Consider the following 21,988-nt stretch of genomic DNA (forward strand, 5'->3'; position numbering starts at 1 on the left):
TGACCCCTTAAATAAGACTGGTTGTGAATCAGGTGTAATTTGCCCACTGCCTTTTAAGGCCCTACCCGTCTGGGGTGGCCAAGAAGGGGCCAAGAACTCTGCCCAACTGTACATCTTTACACTCTGTCCCTGGCAATTACCGCCATAACTAAAACAGATTGAAGATTGTAGGCCATGAAGGCCAGCTGGGAGTTGGAGGCCATGAAGGCCAGCTGGGAATTTGAGTATGGGATTGTGAAACCAACAGGGGAAAACACCATAACACAGACAAACCTCCCCTTAAACCGGGTAGCCTGCAAACAAAGTTTGTAGTACCTACACCTTACTAATATTTCGTTGCAGCTAACCCAGTTACCCCAAAGCACAGAGACTGAGGATATGCTGCTGTCACCAATAGTTGGACCCACTGCAGCTTTTTCCTAGCGGGTTTCCAAAGCATCAATCAGAATAGGTGTTCAAATTGCAAAATTTGCATGCTATATTGATTTCAAGTAACTGATATCCTACATATCAAAAGAGACATGCCAATGTAAAAGTTGCATGCTATATATGACTTCAGGTAAATGATATCAGAAATGTTGTTGTAAAATCATCAAGAAAGAATGAAGAATGCCTGAATCTTAAAAGGCAGCTTCCGTGTCACAATAGTCTAAGATCCTGTCAAGGCCACCCTGTTTTAGTAAGGTCTAAAATCCTAGAAATGAGGATAAGAGCCTAATAAGTAGCCTGTCTTTCCTCTTTATTCCTATCCACCCATCAAGCCACATTATCATCTGCTAGACCTTCAATTCCCTGCAGAAGTTTACATATATAACAAATGCCATATGCTTTGTTGTTGATATGAGACCAACGTGAAATAAATGCAACTTCTGTCTCAGAGTTAACAAGGAATGTGTAACTGACACGTGGAAAAGGATCACTGTCATCTAAGTTATGGTGAAGTAGACGTTTTCTAGCAAGCCCTGTCATCTCTGCACACCGTTAGTATCCAAATCTGAAGACCGAAAGGCCCAAAAGGCTCACCCGGCTCTACAAAGGCCACATGTAATATAATAATAATAATAGAATTAACTACCTCAACCTAATATATTCCTGGGCCTAGCAGGAAGTCAGAAGCCTAACCAAAGAGCTCTGCACTCCCCAAAGCAGCCACCATGTAATAAAATTAATAGAATAAAGTACCTTGAACTTAATATAGGCCCGAGTCATGCAAAGGCCGTAAGCCTAACCAAAGAACCCTGCACAATGGCCAAGAGAGGCTGCCAATGTGTCAACCACATCCTTCACCGTCTTGCGCCCCCTACCTAGGCTGAACTCACACCCAGCCTTGGCAACTAAAAGGGGGGGGAAAATAGGGCCTGTTGAGGCTCGAAAGGCTTGTGTAGCCTCCTCTCCCATAATTAGTTCTAAGCCTGCAGCCCACGGCTGTTGGGAAGATTTGAACCCTGATCTCCTGGGTCGCAGTCCAAACCTCAACCACTACACCAAAACCTATCCCAGGTGTATGGGTGGGGTGATTTAAAAATGCCCAAAGGCCTGCATTTTATGAGGGGACCTTTCACACACACACCATTTCCTTTCTTGGGTGGCATTATTGCTTTAAATCCACCCTGATTTATAATTATGAATATTATTATTATTATTATCATTAATATTATACCCAAAGAATGTATGTGTGATTCCCTTATTCCCAGACATTGGCTTATAATTATAATTATGAATATAATTATATAATAATAATTATTAGAAATGCTGTGTGGTGAAATTAACCTATTGCAGTTCTTAGCTCACAACAATAAATACACAAACAGTATCAGTGTCAAACAATGCAATACCAATATTATTATTAAACTAAAGACACTGCTTAATGTATAAAACCCCTAATCATAAGCCATGCAGCACCTATAATTTATTTATATTCAATAGAATCTAATCGTGTAATTCAGATTATAATTGTGTTGAGTTCTTGTTTAAGAACTTCAGCCTTGTACAGGCATCTCCCTCCCCCACCAGCCGTGTGTGTGTATGCCAGCCACGTTTGGCTGAGTAGGCCCCTTTAACAAGGCCCACTCCAGCCGCAGCCGCTCCTCCAGGCACGCGACCACCCTGCCTGCAGCCCACACCCCAATGGGGAAATAAGGAGGCCAAAATCGGCCCACAAAAGGCTCCTTGCACCGGAAAAACCCGCTGTTCTGCAGCTCCATCTCCGAGCTGCTCTGTCCCTAGCCGTCCATGTCGCACAAGCAAAGAGGAAGGTAGGAGGGGCGGCTGGGCTTAAATAGGCCCATAAGCTCCTTCCCTCCATGCTGCACATCACACGTGCGTAATAGTCGCGACACATGACATTGCCCCATTGAAAGATGGAGGCAGCAGCTTCGCCCCCATCCACAACTATGCCTCGTTCGTCAGCGGCGCGGCAAGCGAGGCATCATTTACAATGACCCTGCGTAGGGAAGACCATGACATTTCTAAAGACTACTCCCAGCGTAAAATCATAATTCATAATTTATTTTGTGTACTTCCAAACTGTTTCTCTGGGATTAAGAAAAGGAAAGTTTACCTTGGGTTAAAACCAGACTTTAATTAAGGTGTCCCCAGACTTTGCTGCAAAAAATAATTGACCAAATAATTGGCCTTTAACAGTGTCAAGAGACCAGTCAAGAATGTCTTTTTCCCTATCAGATATCTAGCAGTTTTCATAATTAGATATAACAGGTCCTTCAGGAAATCTGGTAAGTTTGTACATTTCATTGAATCTATCGAAGGACCTAGAACTGATGAAGAAGGAAGATAATATGACAATTTTATTTATTACTGCGCCTGTCTTTTAGACAAGCTGCAAAACTCTTTGATGTCTCCTTGATGGAACAAAATTGATATCCAGCATCCAGACCATCTCTGTGTTGTCTTTTCAGAAATATAAGAGCACAAGGAAGTGGGGGGGGACTTTAAAGATTCCAGTGTGTAAATGATATAAAGTAGGTCTTTTGTCACTGTGCTTGTTTTGAACTACATCTTCCTTAATAATAAGCATCATTATAAAAGGTTGCATCCAACATTGTCTATGTGAAAATGCCAGCAGGCATTTTAAGGTAGTGTTATGATGATTTTTATTGTTTTATTCTCTGTATGGTTTATTTTTATGTACACCACTTAGAAATGCTAATGATTCAGCAGTATATAGATTCCATAAATAAATAAAACTACATGTAGAAGCAGAATGGATGCCCTCCACAGAACTAGAATACAGCCTTCCATTCACCCTCAAAACCTGCTCCAGAGGGTTGTGAGACCCTCATGTACAAATTTTGTAGGTGAAAGAGGGCTTTGGGGGAGGAAAAGAAAATGAATTCTCTTGCACAAGCATATCTCCTTGTGCAACAATGGATTCCACCCAAAGTCTGTGATGACTCCCACATGCACTTACAATCCATTATATAGATTTTTATTCAAAGTGCCTTATTGTTTTTGTTCAAGAAGCCTATTTGTTCTTGTCACTGCCTGTCATCTTAAATATTACAGAAAATACAAAATTCTAATCTCTAGTTGGCCCACACTTTTCTTTAGTGTAATATGGAAATACATGGGGATCATGGTAGCACCTTAAAGCTTTAGTGTAGCTGCTAACGCCCCATCTACTCCAGCATCCTATTTTCCCAGCGGCCAGCCAGGTGCTTATGGGAAGCCCGCAAGCAGGACCTGAGTGCAAGAGCACTCTCCCCTCCTGCAGTTTCCAGCAACTGGTATTCAGAAGCATACAGCCTCCAGCCGTGGAGGCAGAGCATAGCCATCATGGCTAGTAGCCTTAACCTCCATGAATTTGTCTAATCACTACTTCTTGTGGGAGCAAATTCCCTATTTTAACTGTACACTCTGTAAAGAAGTACTTTATTTGATCTGTCTTGCATTTTCCAACATTCAGCTTCATTGAAAGTCCATGAGTTTTAGTGTTATGAAAAGGAAAGAAAAACTTTTCTCTATCCACTTTCTCCATGCCATGCATAATTTTATACACTTCTATCATGTCACCTCTTATTCACTTTTTCTCTGAACTAAAAAGTCCCAAATGCTGCATCCTTTCCTCATAGGGAAGTTGCTTCATCCCCTTGATTATTTTGGTTGCCCTTTTCTGAACATTTCCAAATCTGCAATATCCTTCTTGAGATGACCAGAAGTGTACACAATATACCAAAAGTGGTCGCACCATAGATTCATTTGCTTTATGATATTGGCAGTTTTATTTTCAGTTTTTCTCCTAATGATCCCTAGCGTGGAATTTACCTTTTTCATAGCTGCCACACACTGGGTCAATATCTTCATCAAGCTTTACACTATAGGCTCAAGGTCTCAATTCTGGTCAGTCACTGCCAGTTAAGATTCTGTGAGTGTGTATGTGAATTAAGATTGTTTGCCGCAACATTAAACACTTTTCACTAGTTTACACTGAATCATATTCACCATTTTACCACTCATTCACTCAGTTTGGAGCTCTTCACAATCCCTTTTTCATTTAATGACCCTGAACAATTTAGTATCATCCGCAAACTTGGCAATCTCACTGCTCACCCCTAACTCTAGATAGTTTATTAACAAGTTAAAAAGTCCAGGTCCTCATTAGGGAAAGACGGATCTGTCAGTTTGTTTTCTCTCCATTTCCCATTTTTCCAATCTTAAATTCAGTTCTCCACGTTTCTTCAGCAATTTGCAATTAAAAAAAAAACCTCATGAAAATTCTTCAGCATTTTAGTGCAAATTTATCCTAATAAACACATTTTTGCATGCAGTTTTGACTAATATACATTTTGACTAATGTACATTTTTGCAAGCAATTTCCCCTAATATGCATTTTTGTATGTTATTTTTGCTAACCTATTTTTATGCACACTTTCCCCTACTATATACATTTTTGTAAACATTGCTTGGTTGGAGAACTGCACTGCAAAATTGAATAAGTGTGAATTTCAACTGAATTGAATTTCATAGGTGAGTTTTGTTCTCATATTGTTTCGTAAAGTTCGAATTTGATAAATCTGGCTTTAAGTTCTAACTCATTGAAATTCTCCTCCATCCTTAGTACCCGTACCAATACTTGGGGGACTCCACTTTCTACATCCCTCCATTGGAAGAACTGTCCATTTATTACTACTCTCTGCTTCCTGTCAGTTCCTCATCCAAAAGAGGACCTCTCCTCTTATTCCATGACTGCTAAGTTTATGTATGTGATATGAATTTGCACTGCCTACCTATTTTGACTATTCTGGACTGATTTTTTTCTAAAATTAAACAGCTATAAAAGCTGAGTTCTCCAAGTTCCACTTATTCAGATCTATTATATGGAGCCCTTTATTAAATCATAGTGCCTTCCTGTTTTCAGCTACTGTTATAAACTGAGTTGGTCCTACTATTAGGCAGAGTGAGACAACATTCTCGGCAGCTGATTTTGAAAAGGGCAGCAAATTGTATGGTATTTAATGCATTATTATGTTTTTACTGCCAGGGTGGGGTAGAGGTGCATGTGGGACGTTCTGTATCAGGTGCCAAAATAACTTCTCTGACTTTGATTGTGGCAGAGGAGTGCCATTTGCTATTCTGCAGCAGGTAGCAAAACATCTGAGGCCAGACCTCGTAGTGAAGTTGTTCTGCAGAGATGTATAGGAGCATGGAACTGAAGAGCATAAGTTCCTGGGGCTATCTCACTAAAGCTGAAGAAAAGGGCTAAGGGTTGTATCCAAAGTAAGGCTAAGTCATGGTCCTGTCAGTGCAAGGATTCCTGCTTGTACAATGGGACTTCCCGCCTCCCCCATGCACCCCCTATATCACTTGTAGGGGTTGGATATGCTGTAAGTATTGGACTTGGATGTGAGGAATATGGATGTGTTCTGTATCTGTATTCTCAAATATGTTTTTTATCTGCTACATAGTAGGTAAATCAAGCAACATACCAACAAACAAACAAACATCAGGAAACACTGGTGCATGCTTTTAGGGCAGATTTTTATTGACCCAGGACTAAACATTTGGCAACAAGAAGGTTATCAACATCACAATTCACAGGATATATCAATATTTTTTAGTTATTCCAGTAACTTGCTTTGCAGACTTGAGGGCCTAGATTATTTTACTGCTATCTTAGCATATGAAAAGAAGAGTTTGGGTAATTTAGCTTACTGCAGTGCCTTATATATGAGACTTAAAAGACAGTTCAAAAACTGTAGTTCAAAAAACAACAGTATGGTAACTAAGTGTATGGAATATATCACACTAATTTTGAAATAGCTGCACCGTTCAACTTTTAAAATTTTAACTTTTAAAGCCTGAAAAAACTTAGTATCTGAATTTTTCAAGTATCATCTCCTCTTACATGGACCTACCCTCACATTAAGAACCTCATTGGAAGCCTTCAGTGAGACCCTCTGAGGTGAGGCAGGCAGGGACCTGGGATAGCTCCCCATGGAAGCTCATCTGGTACCCACTATTTTATCTTTGGGGCACTGTGTGACAACTCAGGCTTCTTAGTGCATATTAGCTTTCATCTGGTGGTTTTATTTAACTTTTATAGAACTTTTCACTGTTGCTAATCCTTTTTGTATGCATTTTTCATTGATGTCGTATTCCAATATTACTGCAAACTGCTTTGAGGGCTTGCTGATATCTGAAAAGCAGTATGTAAATGTCTGAAATTAATTATCATCATCATCATCAAAAATTATATACCACTGTTCCTCCAGCAGAAGTCCAGGGCAGCAAACAAAAACACTAAACACTCTAAAATCTTAAAAACAGACTTTAAAATATATTAAAACAAAACCTCTTTAAAAACGTCTTTTTTAAAAAAAGCTTTAAAAACATATTTAAAAGCAATTCCAACACAGACTGGCATTAGGTCTCTATTTAAAAGGCTTGTTGAAAGAGGAAGGTCTTCAGTAGGAGCCGAAAAGATAATAGAGATGGCACCTGTCTAATATTTAAGAGGAGGGAATTCCAAAAGGTAGGTGCCACTACACTAAAGGTTCGCTTCCTATGTTGTGCGGAATGGACCTCCTGATAAGATGGTCTCTGCAAGAGGCCCTCACCTGCTGAGCGTAGTGATCAACTGGGTATACTAGGGGTAAGATTATCTTTCAGGTATCCTGGTCCCAAGCTGTATAGGATTTGTACACCAAAACTAGAACCTTAAACTTAGCCTGATAGCTAATGAGCAGCCACTGCAATTCTTTCAGCAGGGGGATGACATGTTGGTGATACCCTGCCTCAGTGACCAGTCACACTGCCACATTTAGCATCAGCTGCATCTTCTAGACCAACCTAAAGGGCAGCCCTACATAGAGCACAACAATAGTCATAACAAGAGGAAAGTATTCTTAGTAACCTCAAAAATGATACAGCCCTCAGTCAGGAAAAACATGTTCCAGCTGCAAATAGTCACAGAATTTAAAAAAAATTGTCTGGGAAAAGGCTTCTGCAATGACACCTTTAAGAAAAACACTAGAGGAGTAGCAATATTGCTACATAAAAATCTGAAAGCATAGATCTAGGTGACCTAGAAAATGCATTTCCTATAGTGGAGTTTCAAATAGAAGGAGAATCTTTGGAGCTTGCCCATGCATATGTTCCAAACACAGATACTCACATGTATTATAGATGTTTTTTCCTATGTTGCACAAGTCACAGTGATAAATTAATAATTGGAGGACATTGGAATGAGATATTAAATCAGTCATAGATAAGAACACACACTTCTCAAATTGTGAAATGTAAGGTCATCTACCGTATTTGGACATAAATGTAGAAAGCTGGCCTGCTATCCCACAAGAGAATGTTCTTTTTTATTCTCTGTACAGAACAACTCTTTTTGTTAAAAAAAAATACACTTTTGTTAATCACAGTTTTAAAAAGCAGGCTTAAGACTGCCACTTTTGTTTTCAATGAAAAGCATCCAAGGGGCTTCATCTTATCTAACATATTAGAAAAGGCAAATGAAAAATCTTAGACTGGTCTCATAAATAGATCCAATCACACACTAATATGAGTGGCACTGGGTTTGTCACAGGAAACTTCCTGTAAGCCAACTTGAAAATTGAATGGGGAAGGGCCATAGTTCAGAGGTAGACTACCTGTTTTGGATGCAAATGTCCCAGGTTCAAACCCTAGCATCTCCAGGTAGGACTGTGAATGACCCCTGTCTGAAACCCTGGATTGTTGTTGCTGGCCATTGCAGACAATACTGAGTTAGATGGACCAATGCTCTGACTCAGTATATGTCAGTTTCCTATGTTCTTAATGTCTCTTTTTTAGGCGATAAATCTTTAAAAACAAATGGTAAATTAAATCAGAGAATCTTTTTAGATTCAACCCCAGAGGCTTTTCTAAACTAACATTATATGATTATTTCAAAGAATATATCAAAGTGAGAACATTATATTACATTAGAAGAGCAGCATCCTGAAACCAGCATATGCTGCTTCACCTTTCCCTGAGTTCCTTGGATGAATATGGTGCAAATATTAAATGTATAAAGTCTATATTGATGAAGCCACATTTGCTTTGTTACATGAAGGAAGTTTCTGAGGAAGAGGGAAAGTATGTTGGCAGGTGGTTAGCTCACAAACTGAAGCAAGCCTGGTTTCAGCAAATACACTTCTTCAGTGATCAAATATTTACTAAAACAACTGAGATGAATAAATTAAATAATGTTATGCAAAACTATGCATTCCTGAGAATTAACACAAGAAGCAATCAACAGTTTTGTTTTTTTTAAAAGGTTCAGCTTCCATGGCTAAAGGAGGCACAAATACAGATAACTTTAAAGGCCACTGCAAATAGAGAAGATGTGGGGAAGCAATGAAAACTTTAAAAACACTGGGCTTAGATTAGAGATGTGCCCAGGAAAAAACCAGAAAAATTGGGAAAAAAGTTGGGTATTTGTACGAATTTTTCCAGGTTTTTTCCTGGTCTTCGTGTCTCTAGATCAGACAATTTTCAGACGAATAATACAGACCTTTGAGTGAGCTAATGGTGCTGCAACTGGATATATATGATATTATGGATATATAAAAAATTAGGAATCTTAAAAAGACAACAGCTGCTCCTCCATCACTGTATAAGCAGACACACATAATAAGAGGTCCACAAATGTTGTCCATGACAACCATATCGTATTATAGTTGTGGTAATCCCCATAATTATGCTGGGATTCAAGCGACTCAGAAAGCAGCAACGCTTGCTGTTCCCCTGTAGTTCTGTTCCTCATTGTGATGTTCCTCCCCTAACTGGGCAAACAAAACTTTGAATGGCTTCCAAGGCCATACAAAATCTGTGGTCCCTTTGTATAAAAATCTAACCTAAACAGAACAAATATGACACTAAATGTGGTAATTACTGATCTATCTCTCAAATTAATTGATTCAACTGGACCTTATAGTTAGCTGGCAAGGTCAAAGATCATATACACACACTGCTCAAATAAAGTCATACCCACAACCGCATCATGCAATTGCTAGAAAAGAATGTTATAGATTAGACAGAATTAAAATTGGATCCATATGTACATGGTGAATTAAATTATGGAGCAATCTTATGTTACAAAGAGGAGGGAAAGCTTCTATTTAGAAAGCCAGGCCTACTACTGTTATCACTGCCATAACTCAATTAAGTAGACTTGATATTCTAGATGTTACTGACGTACTGCAATAATACAGCCTTCCTGAGATAGTCCAGCAGAAATACATTCAACAAACACCTCCCCTACATCTAAACTTGGACTGATGCTTTGGGTACTTTAAACCCTCCCCCTCTTGTTTTGATTTCTCAAGCTTCTGGTTATTCTTCCCAAATCTAAAATACAAATTTATAAGCAAATAATGCTAACTTCTACATTTGATCATAATAAATACCAAATATAATTGGTTGAAGAATTAGACAACAACCAAGTGGAAAGTAATATAGTAATTGTTAGGGATGTGTGTATGTTGGCTGTGTTTGTGGGCCAAATAACAAGGTGAATTGGGCCTCTTCCCCCTGAGTTAAAGTGTGATGTCAATACTGTAGCATCTCCCAAGTTGTTATTGATTGCATTTATTTGTCGCTTGCAACAAAAAAGTCTCAAAGCATTTTACAATTATAGGAGCATACATGATACCGAAGTTAGATGAGAGCCTCATCAAATCCATGTGTTTTTCTGTCACTCTGTTTTTTTGTTTTAGTTCTGTTTTCCTATATGTTTCTATATTTCTCTAGGTCCTTGGCCTTTGCAAGCAGCAAGGCTACTGTAAATGTTACCTTTGGAGCACTGAAGAGGTCCAGATTTGTGTTGTTGTTAAAGCACAGCAGCAGAGAGTTTTTTAAAAAAGTTAAAACCTTTAAGCTTTTTTTAAAAAATTCTACATCATTCTGCTTTCACAGACAAACAAAAAATGCCAGGGCTCTTCAGGACTCTGCAGGTAGTCTTCTAGACAGCCTTACTTGTAAGGCCTATCAAAGGCCAGTAAGACCTAGCTCCAGAAAGGCTGGTGTGAGGCTACAATTTTTTTTAAAAAAAATGCAATCAAGAATACACATCATCCAGTCACCTCTTAATTATTTTAAGATAGGAAAGAGCAAAAGACAACCCCCACTACCCCCTCAAAAATATGAAACTAATATGGATTATGGAGGAAAGTTAATTCCTTTCCCTTTCCCCACAGAAAATCCATGGTCCTATTTGTCTGCAATTTGGCAGGCTCAATCACTCTGGAGGAGCTCCTGTAACTGTAAATTCCATCCACTTTGGTGAAAAAATGGAAATGTTATAGTCATTTTTAGATTCCCATTTATAGTGAATGGAGTCCACAGAGCTTTTTTTACGCAGAGCAGCTTGGAAACTGAAACACAGATTGAACTGCAGAGAGCACAGATTAACTCAGAAATAGATTGGAATTTTTAAGAACACACAGATACAAGGTGACTCTTGGGGCCCATGTACACCCCTAGTAATTATACAGTCATACAGCCAACCTTTAATGTTTGACTAAATTAAAGTAAGAAATTAATTTTGTTTGCTTTGTAGAACAGTAGCTGTTTTGGCCTGTTGTACTACCAAAAAAACCCCCCAAACCCTTCCTGTATACTTATTTGAGAGTAACCCCATCAAACCTGGTATGGTTTACTTCTGAATAGACCTGCATAATATTAGGAGTTCTAATCTGAGGTAGCCATGTCATAATGGAACCAGGGCAGTCTTTATTTTGGATTGTCTAATTAAGAACATTATTGGCTGTGACTTGACTCACCATCAGCATTCAGAACTCAACAGGAATGTGGCTATTGACAGAAAAAAGGTTTCCCAACCCTGAATTTAGCGTTGTATATTAAAAATAATAATCATAACCAAGTGGAAGTATCCATACTGCCTCTAGACATGATGCTACCCCACCCCTCTGAAATGTATTCCCAGCCTTCTGTTTGTTCAACATATCCTGAATATCACTACTTCCCATTGTAGGGAAGTGAGTGCTAATAAAGAGTAATGAAGATCCCTCTAAACCAGTGGTTCTTAACCTGGGGTGCACGGACCCCCCGGGGGTACAAGACACTTTTTCTAGGGGTGCGAGGCATTGTTCAAGAGATTTTAAAAATTCATTTAAATAGAAGCAGAAAATTAACTATACAACCAAAGATTTTGGAATTAAAATAAAAAATGAACGGTATTTTTTCAAGGAGTTCGAGAGCATATTTTGGAAATCCAAGGGGCTGGCAGTGGAAAAGGTTAAGAACCACTGCTGTAAACCATACCCATCCATGTTCATATTGGATTATGTAAAAACTATATGACCTAATTTACCATTAACAAATTATAGATATTAACAAATTATAGATGTGTGTGTGTGCTGATGAAGGAAGTAGAAAACACTAAACATTTCAGTTGCTTAAACAACTGAATGAATGAATAACCCAGCCTTATGAGACTGACCCAACTGTTGCAGCTATGTACAGAGTTATAAACACCAGTATTTCCACATTTATTTATTTATTTATTTCATTACATTTATATACCACCTTTCCTGCAAGGAGCTCAAAGTGGTGTACATGGTTCTTCCATCCCTATTTTATACTCACAACAGCCCTGTGAAGTGAGTTAGGTGGAGAGATAGTGATTGGCCCAAGGCTTCATGCTGAGTGGAGATTCAAACTCTGGTCTTCCAGGTCGTATTCTGACACTATAACCACTCCACCACATAATTTGCTGTCACATAATTTCATAACCAATGGCAAATAATGAAAAATCAGAAGTGAAAAATAGCATTTAAACAAATAGTCACAGTCTATAGACTTTTCAAGGGCCCCAAAACGTTCTGTTTCACTCCTAAACCTGGTATAACAACATGTTATTCTGATTCCAGGATCTTAAAACACGACATCTTACAGTACTAAGAATAAAACTTGCCATTGCCACTTTCTTGAACTTTAATGAGTAAAAAGGCTTGACAATTTTGGCATCCTTTGTATGTAGGTAGAGAGAGAAAGCAAGTTCTGTTATAAACATTGTGCAGACATGAAACAGTATACTTTGAGCTCAAATGCTATATAAAAATAAAGAACAAATTTACTTCTAGTAGAAAACTGGAAGTGCTTCTTCAAATCCAGTTATCATTAAATATTTAGTAGTTGCTACCACAACAGCATATCTATATACTAAGTGCCTTGTAGCTAGAATATGAAATAGTGGGTGATGGTCAGATTCCATTACAGTTACAAACATTAAAATATATATATTGAACTTAGGAAGTGAAAGAAAATTTAAAAATTTCAAGTTCTGAACAAATACTGGAAATCCTATCAGTGAGAAAATGTTACCACTGACTATATTCAGGCAAACAGAAGAGTCAAGTTGTATTTACAAGGCAGAAACGTAAATATAAGAAATGCAAAACAGGATGAACCCTGATTAAAGAGTTATACCACTGAACAGAAAACCCTTAAACCTGTTAATAAAATGAATAAAATAAAATGAATCGGTGCTGCTTCCAAGACTGCCCTGAAACACCCGTCACATTGCTCTGTGTGGTACTGCTGCATGTGGAATGCTTTGTGCAGCTTTGGCACTGCCTGTGATTCAGAGAAAAAATTGTGGGAGGAAAGTTTAAAGGAGTTAGCATAGTCTCCTAATGCATCACATGTTTGTGCTTCATATTATTTTTTAAAAATTCCAGATTTGTTGAACTTTTTTGAAAAATTGTTCTCTCTTGGGCAAAAGTTATCTTGAAAATTGCTAATAATTGAGAGCGGCAGCTCTGGTTGCAGCATAAAGTTTAAGAACAAACTTAAGAGCAGTCATTGGCAAATCACAAAAGTACAATATTCTTTAATAAATATAATGTTGCAGATTATTTCATTGTGTTTCTTAGGCCATAAATGCTGTTGACCAAGGTTTAGTCTAGAACATCTTTCCCCAACCTGTGGTGACCTCCAGATGTTTTGAGTACAACTGCCATCGTTCCCAGCTAGAACTGGCAATGGCCAGGAATGATGGGAGGTTTAGTCCAAAATATCTGGAGGGCACCAGATTGAGAAAGGCAGGTCTAAAATGACAATTAAAATGTGTATATTTGAATTTAATATCAGTACACCATTCGAATAAAAATCAGAATGAACTAATCCCAGTAATAATTGTTTATCTAATTTCTGAATGAGCAGTACTTGCTCTCCCCATGGGTTATTGTATAATAACATCATACCTTGATACTTTCCAGAATTAGATAACTGGCAGAATGTGTATATATGTCTGTGTGTGTGTGTATACACATTGTTATGTTGTTGATTACTATTCATTTTCTTACTTTTACATTATGTATTATGTATTGGGCTCCTGCTGGAAGGAAGGGCAGGATATAAATCAAATAATAAATAAATAAATAAAATAAAAATTGAGGTATTTTTATTATTACATTTTGTACTTTCTTATCTGTTTTTAAAGTCTGAGGACTTTTAAAAACTGTGTTATAAAATCTATATTTATATTTCATTAGAAATAGTAACTTTTGAGCTGCAATCAAATCCCCTTTGTACCAATTTGGGGGTTGTGGAATGGATGAGATACCTGCTAGCAGTAGCCCTGAGAAAGCCCCAAAACAGGGTGATATGGAGTAGAGGCTAAGCTGCCCTGGCTCCACTGCTGTCACTTGGTAGCATTCAATCACTGTGCCAACTCCAGACTGGTTCAGTGATTTGCCTGCCTCCCCATCCCCACCCCTGGCTGGTATAAGAGATGCAGCGGTGGCTCCATCACTCTCCGCCACTGTCTGTCTGGGGTTTGGATTATTCTGTAAATGAATTTTCATGGAATTATGGAACAGAAACCAGTCCTTCCATTGAGTCATCCATTTACCAAATGATAAGAATGTGGTGTACACTTAAGCACTGGATACAGTTTTCTGTAGCACCCTGCCAAGGAACGTATTACCTTACATCTGTTGCCTATATGACATAAAATATATGTGTCCATCCTATAATTTCATTGCTTCAGAGCATAGGTAAAGAGATGAAATGTTATTTGACTAGTGAACAAACTATTAAGAATCTATTAAGAACTTTGAGTTATGTCAGCAGAAGAAAGAGGTCTTCAGAGATTTAACTCCTCCTAGTAACTTGAATGTCTCTGTGTTATGTGCCTTCAAGTCGATTACGACTTATGGTGACCCTATGAATCAGCGACCTCCAGTAGCATTTGTTGTAAGCCACCCTGTTCAGATCTTGTAAGGTGAGGTCTGTGGCTTCCTTTTTTGGAGTCAATCCATCTTTTGTTTGGTCTTCCTCTTTTTCTACTCTCTTGTGTTTTTCGCAGCATTATTGTCTCTTCTAGTGAATCATGTCTTCTCATTATATGTCCGAAGTATGATAACCTCAGTTTCATCATTTTAGCTTCTAGTGATAGTTCTGGTTTAATTTGTTCTAACACCCAATTATTTGTCTTTTTTGCAGTCCATGGTATGTGCAAAGCTGTCCTCCAACACCACATTTCAAATGAGTTGATTCTTCTCTTATCAATATAAAGATAATAATCCAAGTTAACACTTTCTTCTTCAGTAAATAGAATCAGTTAACACAACTGTATCCAACATTTTCTGAGATAACTTTTTATATGGTAAGGTTGAAACAGCCACTGAATTCACAAGGTTTGGTAACATTGCAAGCCAATTTACCCATTACAACCTTCATGATTAGGCCACTTGTAATTGGTCCATGATTGTAAGTCATTCGTTGTACAGCAACTCCCTATCAGAACAGGACATTCTTTCTTTATTTATCTTTAGTATATTTAGAGTAGATTAAGACAAAATGCAAGCAGGCAAAAAATTATGTTCTGCCTAAAAGAATGACATATTCATTTCCGTTCTCAGTCATTGTGATCAGTTCTTCTACGATACCAAAGAGAAGTTAAAGAGGTAGGGACTATACTCTTTGAGTAAGATAGGTCCACTTAGCAAAACACTCTTTAAAAAAAAATCACATGTAGTCACAAGAAGAAAGTGCTGCATTTTTTCAGCGTTTGCCTGACCTAGATAGTGTTAAAAGTATATTATTAGAATTGTATTCAAGTAAGACTTACTGAGAGTAGACCCATTGAAATTAATAAACCTGAACTAGTCATCCCCATTAATTTCACTGGGTTTACTCTAAATAGGATTAGTGTTGAATGCCACCCTGGGTTCTTATGTAGTATGTTTAAATGATTGCCTAAAAAATCCTTTCAGAGAACTAAGCTGCCTGTTGTTGGAAGGATGTGCTGTCAAATTATAGAAGGTATTTCCTGAAACACCTCCAGCCAGTACTAGCTCTCTTAAAAGTCTACCATGAAATATAGTGCCCACCTGGCTAAATTCAACAAAGTGGGGCACTGCCAATAGGCCCTCCCCTGCTGATCCTAACACTTGGGCAAGTTGATTTGGGATGAGCCACTCATACAGATATTTGGTGCCCAAGTTGCTTAGGGCTTTATATGTCAGTGTTAACACTTTAAATTGGTTTTGGTAATGACTTTTACATGGAGGAGCAGCTGTACTGGCACCCCTACCACCTTATTCTGTCACATGTAAACCAGTTCCTAAGTTTTGGAGGGCATTATACTTTTTCTCTTCACAACAAACCTGATAAGTAGATTCACATTAGCTCTGGGATAGCTATTCCCACATTATTCATCATATGCAGTCATCCAAGAGATTAACATCCAGGTATGAACCAGCCCTAGCACCACAGATAGAACTTCATGTAATGGGTGGTATTCAGCTAAATAATTGTGCATGTAGAATGACTTCTGCTTGTGCAGTGTGACTTCTGCCCCTCTTCTCTCCCCCATTCACACCCTGAGCCATCCCCAGATCTGCTCCAGAGTGTTGCGGAAAAACCCAGAACAGATGGGGGGGCAGAAAAAGGAGAGGGGGAAACTGTTTCTTTGCACAAGGAGAAATCCTTGTGCTGATGGAAAGTTTGGCTTGGTGCCATGTTGAAAACAACCTAATGCCACCGGATGTCACCTCATACACAGTGCTATTTAGTTGGATCATTTCAAACATTTAAGCTATGAGTCATCAAATGGATGGATAGAGCAGGAGTTTACATAAAACTTGTATGTGCATGGGTCTTTTTTTTTTTTTTACAATAATTTTTATTCAAATTTTCATAAAACAAACAAAACAAAATCATAAAACATTCAAAGACAAAAAACAAAACAAAACAAAAATGATTAAACAAAAAAATAAAATGTTGACTTCCCATTTGTCGCCGATCAGTTATAGGTCTACAATATATAACAATCCTGTCTCTTAAATTATATTATAAAATCACTTTCCTCCAGTAGTTATCTTAATTAATCATCAAATCTCATAGACATTACTTTATTCTTTCCACAAAAAGTCAAAGAGAGGTTTCAATTCTTTAAGAAATATATCTATCAATTTTTCTCCAAATAAACATGTCGATTAATCCATCTCGTTAATAATAATAATAATCTTATTGTCATAACCATAGTCCAAATAAACATATCGATTAATCCATCTCATCAAATCTGTTAAGTCCAATAATTTCAATAGCCATTATTCCATTATCCATATTAATTCCATCTTCCATCTTCAATAGTCCTGTTAAATCCAGTAATTTCAGTGTCCAATCTTCCATTATCAGTATTCCATAATAATCTTGCTGTCATAGCCATAGTCATATAATAAGAGTCTGATGGGAATTTCCTCTATCCCAAATATTTTCTTGCCATCAATTCTGAATAAGTTGCTGAAATATTGTTGTAAAGTCATATCTCTGTTCTTCTTTTTTACAAAATGCACTGGCTCATCTCTTGAAAGTTTTTCCATTGTCACATGGCTGCAGTTAATTCCATAGATTTTCTCTATATCAAGCTCCATCACGTCATTCCAGTCCAGAAAATTATCCAAGCCATTGATAACTTTTTCTCTAATATCTTCATTAATTTCTTCAGAGATAACGTTAAATTCCAAACAGTAGATTTTATTTCTAATATCCATAAACTCCAGATCTTTTTCCAATTCCACATTTGTTCCAATCTCCAGGGCTTGTATCTTCCCTTTATTTTTTCTTTTCTCATCTCTGATCTCATTCTCCTCTCTCACAGGATCCCCTATTTCTTTAAGCTCCTGCGTCATTTTGCTCAGTTCAATTTTCAGCTCCTTACTACCCTGTCGCAGGGTTTGTTTCGTTATCTCAATCTCATCCATTATTTTCTGAAACATAATTACTTCCAGATTCTCAGCCACTTTCTTGATTGCCATTTTTAAAACCACGAAAACAAAACAAAACAAAAATAAAGAAGAACCACTTCTTATTTCAGCAACAATTGGGTTAATATTCCAGGCTTGATGACATCACAGTATAAACAGAGCAGCCTGCCTTATCTCTCTATGTTCAAGAATACAAAACAAATTTAGTTCCCAGCATCAAAACAGTTAGTGGCGTCGTGAAGAAGCAGATTCGTCAAAATAAAATAGACCAAAAAGAGAATAGTCCCAGACAATATAATGTTCCAAAGTTCATATTTTTTATTTTTTTCTCCTCGGAATAGAAATCCCTCTTCTGTTTATATCTTTAGAATGCACTTCCAGGACAGCTTTTTGCAATAGAAACAGAGATAAGCTGTTAATTTCGTGAATAACAGAGAAGAGTTATAGCTCACCCAGAAGTTCTTTAAAGCTGATTCATTTGACAAATCTCTTTTTGCTGCAACAATTTAAACCAAGTAAAAAAAAAATAGAAAGAAGGGTGCTTGCCTGTTAGTCCGTTTTCTCTTTGAAGAAAAGATAAACGTATCGCATTAATCAGATAGAGCTTGTTTGGAAGTCCATCCGGCATTGCTGGCTGGACCTTTTCTCATAAATTAATGAAATCCAGTCCTCCCAACAAAAACAGGCTTTTGAGGTTGATCTCTACATTTCTCCCTGCCCGGGAGAAATTTCATCAGTCAAAAAAAAATGTTCTGACTGATTTATATCTGAATAAGCTTCTTCTGAGGCGGGAGCCCGTCTCAAAAGCAGGCACAAGCGAAGTCACCCTTCCCGGAAGTGTGCATGGGTCTTTCTGTGTGATTGGAAATCCTTCTTTTTGCAGGATCCCCAATACAAGCTGTATCCATAAAAAATTCTGTGTAGGAGAGCAGAGCTTGGAAGATTACTTTTAAAAAGTAATAAATTACAGTTACAGTTACATGGCCCAAAAAAGTAGTAATTACCGTTACAATTACAATTGCTCTGAAAGTAACTGATTACTTTACTTTTCCTCCAGAGTGATCACTACAATTACATTTCAGTTACTTTTAAAAAAATGCCTACAAGGTGCTGGCCTTGGCTGCTGCACATCTAAGAATACCGCGTTCAGTTCTGGGCGCCTCATTTTAAGAAAGATATAGACAAGTTAGAGCGGGTTCAGAAGAGGGCGACAAGGATGATAGCTGGTATGGAGAACAAGTCTTATGAGGAAAGGTTGAAGGAACTTGGCATGTTCAGTCTGGTGAAGAGAAGGCTGAGGGGTGACATGATTGCACTCTTCAAGTACCTGAAGGGCTGTCACATAGAGAAGGGTACAGATTTGTTCTCTGCTGCCCCAGAGGGTAGGACTAGGTCTAATGGTTTTAAGTTGCAGGAGCGTAGATTCAGAGTGGACATTAGAAGGAACTTCTTGACAGTAAGGGCAGTTCGGCAATGGAACCGACTGCCTAGGGAGGTGGTGGGATCCCCTTCACTGGATGTCTTCAAGCAGAGGCTGGACAGCTATCTGCGGGAGATGCTCTAGCTGTGGATTTCCTGCTGTGAGCAGGGGGTTGGACTCGATGGCTTACAAGGCCCCTTCCAACTCTATGATTTTATGATTCTAAGTAGCCTAAAACAACATTAAAAATAAACACACACATACAGGGGTAGTAAAATAATTATTTTTATTCATAAGATAGCAATGGTGGTCTCTCCACTGGTGGTGGGGAGGGAGGCTGAGGCCACTACTCAGATGTTTGCACGTCAAACCAAGTGCAACACCCCCCCTCAGCCAGCAAGCATAATCTCTCTCACTTAACCACATCCTAGACAGAGCTTGGAAAAGTTACTTTTTTGAACTACAACTCCCATCAGCCCCAGCCAGCATGGCCACTGGATTGGGCTGATGGGAGTTGTAGTTCAAAAAAGTAACTTTTCCAAGCTCTGCTCCTAGACTCTGCTCTGCCACCAACTAGGGGACACTCACTCAAGCAAACATTTTCCCCTGAGATGCAAAAAAGTCAAAATACTGCAAATGCAGCACAGTAGCCAGAAAGGGTGGTGGAGGCCACTTTGTGTGCCAAGTGCAAACACAGTATTCTCTCTCTCTCTCTCTCTCTCTCTCTCTCTCACACACACACACACACACACACACACACACACACACGTTGTCATCTTTCACCTCCACAGTTCTTTATCTCCATTCTGCTGCTGCCTCCTTCTCCTCCTTTATCCATGTTCTTGACCTCCGGATCCTTTTTCCCTCCACTCCATTCTTCACCACCACTATCCATTTTTAAAAATAATTGTTTTCTCCACTCCACCCTGTCTCAGTCTCCTCCTCCTCCCCATCCACAGAGCATGAGGAAAGAGCAACACTGCACAGAAGCCCAGTTTGAGGCACATGATTTTCATCCACAAATCAGAGGAGCAGAAGACTTCCCCTGCTCCCCCGAAAGTAATGCCCAAAAGCAATTCTGGAAATGTTACAATTACTCCACAAAAGTAGTAAAATTACTCCTAGTTCTATTACAATCGAAATGTAAAGGAATTACCCACTCGTTACTCAAAAAAGTAATGAATTACAAGTAATTCGTTACTTGCAACTAGTTACTTCCAAGCTCTGTAGGAGAGTTAATGAATGGATAACCTAATGAATGGGTATTGGGGCCTGCTACTATAAGGGGCTTGCTACTATAATCCTCCTCTCTCCTATATAGACTTGCTACCGTATTTGGTTACATGTAAAGTAACTGAGGGATGATTACATATACATTTTCTGAACCCATCCTATTTCTGTGACTAGTTTGTTTTAAACTGTTTTTAATACTGATTTTTAAATTATTGTAACCTGACCTGGCACTTTATAGTAAGAAATCAAATATCTAAATAAATTTAGTTACTGTAAACCACCCAGAGAGCTTTGGCTATGGGGTGGTAAATAAATAAATAAATAAATAAAGTGATAAACAGCCATAACACAAACTGACTTGCACAAAAGCATCCTATGAGCTCTACTACTGAGCAGGGATTTAAACCTGAGCCCACTTCATCAAACTGCTGCACTCTGCTGCCCCACGATATGGCCAGCAGTTGCAGCCTTAAATATAGGCCTATTACATAACTCTGGCTCTATTTTCCACCTTTAATTTTTAAGAGTTGACATAAAGAGCAGAGGGCTGAAGAGACTAAAGAATCACACTAACTGATGTGTGTGAGATACAATATTTCACACTTTTAAATAAAAATGGCAGACACAGGTCACATTCACACATAAAGCCAAACCATGGTTTTCCATGAATGTGTGAACATGTAGGTTCCTGGGGAGGAGATCACAGCTGATTTGCTTCTCCCTGGTCTTTTTGGTTCAGTGTGGAACAGCAGCTAAGCCAGCTTAGAATGTCATCTGACCCAAGGATCATGGTTAGGATTTCTCCTCTTTAACCCTGAGCTGTGGCTGAGGTAGATTCTTTAGCTAAATTCTTTATTCAGAAACAACAATGAACCTCTATTTGAGGAGCAATAGAACAAACTCTGGCCCCTGACCTGACATGTTGAACTGTGTTTTCTTTTTTGTTGTCTAGGGCACAGATGGCCAGCTGGTGGCCCACAGGTTAGATCTGGCCCCCAAAGGAATTTTATCCAGCCCCTCATGTCTCTATCATATTTAATCAAGCTGCGGTATAAAGTTGTTTCACCTGTAAGGAAAAGAAAAATGTTTGCAACTGAAAGGAGCACCACTCTTTAATGTTTTACTTTTGGAATTTCTAATACCCCAGCTATGCCTAGACACGTGTTGTACAACTATTATACTTCACTGTGAAGGATGTTGGATAATATGTTGCTTCCTAAGAATACTGAAGTCATCTGGCCTAAGGCATTGAATTATTGAGCGATAGTTGTTAATTTAGCATGGATATTAACATACAAACAGCATACAAAACTTGCAGATATGGTATGTGCAATGCACAGAACTTAGAAATGGTAAAAACTAAAAATAAATTACATTTATGCTTGTAGAATAGAAGCGTTAATGAGATCCTACATAATAACCTTTTCTGTGTGTTACATTTAGGGGAATTAAATGTATGAAATGTTTTGGAATTGTTTTTTCATACTGGTGCGTATCTACTTGGTTCAGGATTTTCAGGATTTTTGCACAAGGACTAAAACTTTCTGTTTTTTAAGCTATTATTTATTTAGCTGATTTTATATAATTGTATTTGTTGTTTTCGTTTTAACTG

At 38.2% G+C, this 21,988-nt stretch overlaps 1 protein-coding gene across 1 annotated transcript in view; it reads left to right on the forward strand.

Moving 5' to 3' along the window:
- Nucleotides 1–21,988, forward strand: part of RIMS2 (regulating synaptic membrane exocytosis 2) — a 374,923-nt gene that overhangs the window by 272,423 nt on the left and 80,512 nt on the right.

This window comes from Rhineura floridana, chromosome 1 (assembly GCF_030035675.1).
Source record: "Rhineura floridana isolate rRhiFlo1 chromosome 1, rRhiFlo1.hap2, whole genome shotgun sequence".
NCBI classification, from domain to species: Eukaryota; Metazoa; Chordata; class Lepidosauria; order Squamata; family Rhineuridae; genus Rhineura; species Rhineura floridana.